This window comes from Cryptomeria japonica, chromosome 5 (genome assembly GCF_030272615.1).
Source record: "Cryptomeria japonica chromosome 5, Sugi_1.0, whole genome shotgun sequence".
Taxonomy (NCBI): Eukaryota; Viridiplantae; Streptophyta; class Pinopsida; order Cupressales; family Cupressaceae; genus Cryptomeria; species Cryptomeria japonica.
In genome coordinates this window covers 253,805,147-253,810,475 of record NC_081409.1, presented here as the reverse complement: position 1 = coordinate 253,810,475, position 5,329 = coordinate 253,805,147, and positions in this window count along the sequence as shown.

Genomic DNA, 5,329 nt, shown 5'->3' with positions numbered 1-5,329 from the left:
ATAAATATATGTATATATAACTATAGATATGCATATATACATACATAAACACATATTATCTAGGTATGTCTAAAACATGTGTAGTAAATGCTAAGTTTACAAGCATACATTATTATGTCTTCATAACCCGTACGGGTTTTGTGAAACCAAAAAAAATGTTTTTAGTTCTTCATAACCCGTACAGGTTTTGTGAAACCAAAAAAAATGTTTTTAGTTCTTCATAACCCGTATGGGTTTTGTGAAACAAAAAAAAATATTTCTAGTTACTGTGAATAGTACTTTTGGTTCTTCAAAACCCATGCGGGTTTTGTCTTGGTAAGAGGGTTGGAAAATGACCCTAAGGCTTGCAAGCCCATTTTCCCCCCTTTTTTGTTCCTTTACACATTTTTTCATCCTCCACCATGATTTCTTGAATTCATCATCATCAGGTTTACAAATGATGAATTGGGTATCTCTAAAATTACCACCGTAATCTCACACATCCTCTTAGCTTTTTGACCATATAATTTTTTTTATTTTTTGACAACATTAGCATAGTAAACTTTAATTTTCTTTATCAGTGCATTGACAGTCCTCACAGACATATGTCTACCATTTTTTTAATAACTTTTGATATACTTGACCAAATTAAAAATAAATTATATATTATTGTTCTACACTAGATTCTATACACTTTAAAAATAAAAAATTTGCATTTTTTATTATTTTGATGCAAGTTATGCCCAGCGCACGAACAAGGACCAAATTTTCAAGATGCGGTCACTTCCAAAAATCATAACAAATAAAATACTTGACAAAAAATTACAAACAAATACACAACTTCTAGATCTCACTCTTACCTATCATCCTACCAAAGGGTTTTGCAAAATACAAAATCTAACTATATATTTTGTGCAGTGCACGAAAATAGCTATGTTATATTATTTTGAAAAAATCAAGAACAGTTTTTTGTGGGTGAAACGTTTGACCCTCTTAATATTATCCAATTTTAAAAAAAAATAGTAGTTTAGAAACTAGATTCAGAGTACTACAATTCTTATTCTTCAACTCCTAGTTTTGAGTGCATGACCTTCAAATAGCTCTTTGAAGTTCAGGTTTACCTGTTTCCAGAAGAAGAAAAAAAGTGGCCACTTATACCCCCCTTTTTGTTCACCATCTTGGTGCACTTACCCCATGATACAATAATAGTTCTAAAGCATTCAATTAAAATTTTCTATGAACACAAGTAGAAAGTTGCACGATAAAATTTTACATAAATAATAAATTATCCATCCTTCCTATTCCATTCAGTGAGCCCTGATTTGACATGCTCCATATAGGTTTGGTTCACTTAGGTTATAAACTGTGTTAATAATGTAAATAATATATTGTTCATATAAGTAAGCTCATGTTGCTTCAGCTATGTCACTATGATGTACTAATGACTATGAGTGAGGATATAGGACAATTTCAATAGGACAACCTTTCATTCTCAATAAAATAAAATTGAGAGCCACTAAAAGTGGGTATTAGGGAGTTGTGATAAACTTGGTACTTTTGTGGGTTTCCAAAAAAATGATGATAGGAAATTGAAAGGGTGGAGGCAAGCTTCATATGGTATTTTATCATCTAGTTTAAATTTCAAGCTTCCCTTAGCAAAATCCTCTAGTGTCTCTTTTATTTCCACTTTAACATGTAAGAAACAAGGAGAGTTTACATGTCTACCAAGCAGAAGGGGAGATAGGAGGGTTTTGGACCAGGATGCTTCGATGGTTTATGGGATATGGATTTACACCTACCATTCCATTGGGGGATTCCGCCTTCACACACGAGATTTTTGGAATTCCATGAGGCCACATTAATTGCTAAATATAAAATCTCATTCAATGGCATAAAGCTAAGAAATAATATATTCTTTCGCAAGGGGTGTTCAATCCACATCTTGGGAAAGGGTGGCTAAGTGCTAGAGACACCCATTCTCATTTCCACCATATTTTACCTCACTTCTCTAACTCAATGTTTATAGTTCTCTACAAAAAAAATTCTTTCAAATTTATGTAATGATGTCCCTTAGGAACAATACGTAGGCAATGACATGCTTGATATGTAGAAATGGAATACATCTGTAATTTTTGTTTCTCACTTACCATTTCCAAGTTTGTAAGCGTGAGATTTAGATTTCGGTAAATATACTAATATTAACCATCCTTGTCTTCTTACGCTTTGAAGAGGTGCAATTTAAATATCTCAGCATCATGAGTAGGCCCACTAGTCAAGATTCCAATGTTGCATCTTGCACACATCACTATCTATTGTGTATACGAAAGTTGAATTTGTTCTTCATTATCTTCTCGATGTAAAGTTGTATACACCTAAAAATGGTCTGAAGATAATTAATTAAATAAGCAATTATTTAATTAATCCGCATTCCCAATTTAAATGAATTCATTAACAATTTGATTAAATTCCCCATTCACCTGCTTATTAATAAATCTAAGGATCTATTCATTAAGTTCATTTCAATAGTCCCCTTTGATTAATTAATCTAAATTAAACAATCCCCCCCACCCCCATTTAATTCACTAATTAATTAAAGCAAATCAATTTATGAGTTTGTTGAAAGTTAATTAGCATTTTCCTATTATTTGAATTTTTAAATAAAAATTACCCACATGCCTCCTAACTTCTAACCACCTAACCTAACACATTCCACCTAATCCTCGATTTAGCTAACCCCATCCTAACCTCCTATGGGTTGGATATTCTCCCCTTGAGACACATGGCACTTTTAACACATATCTCTTCCCTTGGACACTTGTCCTCTTATGAGCAATATTCCTTGACACTTGTTACCACAAAGATGACAATTGTCCCTCCGTCCAACATCTTCTCCAACCTCCTCCAATTTGACCCTTCATATCTTTAGACTCAATCTTGACCATTGATTCCTGTCACCTCACTCCTGGCCTTGGTAATCCTATAAATATCTCCCATTTTGGAGCACAAAGGGATCCCATCTCAAGCATTGTTATTATAGGCATATCATTTCTAGCATTCTAGTTTAGCATTGTTATCATTTATTGCATCTTAGATCTATATTAATTTGATCATCTTCTATCATAACTGTTTGATCATATAGCATAATAAATCTCCCATCTAGCTTAATTGCATCTATCATTTAGCATAATCATGCATATAATTAGCATAATTAGCTTCTTGGATAAATCTAGCTTAATCATGCATTCATCTAGCTTGCACATCATATCATTTTAAATCCTTTGTCTTGGTGTAGTCAAGTCACTGGGATTGCTCATCTAGATATGAGAGCAAATCCACACTCGCATCTCTTAGCAGGCGATAGGTCGCTTTGCCATGGTTTATCTTTCATTTGATTTCAATTTTCTAACCATGCTTGTAATGATCTATTGAATGTTTTTGTTGTAGTTGGAGGTACCCTACTTCACCCTCACGACAAAAGCCTCTTCTTGGTGTCAAGGGAGATTTGTCTCAATCTAATTTATCTTCATAGTATAGTTATTTTAGGTTCATATATAGTTAGATTGAATGAGTAATTATTTGTGTTGGAGGTTGGTGTTAGGTCAATCATGAGAAAGCCTAAAGTAATGTGTTTTAGAGTAAATGATACATACTTTTCTTATCAGTGTGTTGCAAAATCAACAATGGGAAGATAATTATAGGAAACTTTATGACAGGGTAAGTTCAAATTTCCTAGGAGATAAAATATTATGGTTAGTAGAAAGTGGGACCTTCACTATTAAATCAAAGAAAGGTTCAATCTTATATGTTGTCTCTCTTTGTGTTGTTCCACAAGAAATTAATTATTTAAAATACTAACCCATACCTAACTCCTTGTTTACTTACTCCATACCTATAATCTTTTACCTATTTCAGGTATTCTAACTAATCGTGTGCTCTATGCACTTGTGATTTCAATGTGATTGATAAACTTCTCGCTACTATACTTCACAACAAATTTGAAAGACTAATATATATCACCTTATGAGCAAGAGCAGATCAGGTTTAGTCCATGGAGGCTGATGCTGGAGATGGTGAAGTGGATGATCCAAATGATGAGGGAGGTTATTTTATTGCCTCGATGGTCTCGATTCGAGACACTCGTGGGTATTATTCTTTTCTTGTGGTCATTTGATCCCATGTTTTTTCTCCTGGCACCAGTGATGCTGCAGGGGCCCCTGTGTTGTTTGTGGTTCTTTTTGAACATGTTAATTTTATTCTTCTTGTGCATTCAGATTTGGTTGCCCCTGATCAATAGTGCATTTGGCATGGTTTTTCCCTTTAGGCATCACAAAGATTGTGGTTTTTCTCATGGGTGGCTCCTTTCTGTGCCCTTTCCCTGAGTTGGGTTTTCTCAGTTGTATGTGTTTCATTTCTTCCGTTGTTAGTGGTGGACATGGTTGTCTTGGTTCATTTTTGGGTTGTCCTATCCACCTTTAGGGCTTTGTTTTGGAGGTGACACTCGTTTAGGCAAGGTCGGTTGTCATCGTAGGGGCTTCTTGGAGGAGGGGGGTTTCTATATTCCCCTTTGGCTTCTAGCAGTGATGGTTTTTTCATTATTTGGGTTTTTGCCTCTATGGGTGAGTGTTTTCTCTCCCTCTTTACTAGACTCCTGTCTTTGTGTGTTGGATTGTTCATTGTTTGTTAGTTTTAAAGGACACGTTCTTGCAGTTTATTTTTGGTTGGGGTTGTTTTTTATTTTATTTTTTTGGCTCTCCTTAATATCCCAACTAAATATTGGCCCCTAGACCTATGGATATATTTTCATAATTATTAGATCTACTTAAAGAGGATTTATTACGGTTAGATACATTTTAGATAATTTTATTACCAATTGGGAGGGCATGGAATGGTCTAGGTATTCTAATCAAAATAGTAAATATATTTTTCCAGACTTCTTGAAGGCATATGATAGAGTGGAGTGGTCATTTATGATGATGACAATTGAATAATTTGGTTTCCAAAGTGGTATTTTTCAAAAGTTTTGAACTCTTTTGAATGATGTGGTAGATTAGGTAGATGATAATGGATCCTTGTCTTGTCTATTTTCTCTGCAAAGGTAAAATACATAGCATTATCGTCCTGCTCTGATCTTGTTTTTGATAACCTTAGATCTGTAATCTTTTACACTCCTAGGGACTCTACCTTGTCTCCTAAACCTAGATTCCTGAGTGTCTCTTCAAAATGGAGAAGACCTCTTTAAATTTCAATTTGTTGATGATACCATAACTTTTTCTAGTCTTGAAGAAAAAAATTATTAAATCTATTTTGTGAAGCATCTAGAGATAGAATCTCAAAGAAAAAAAACATAATG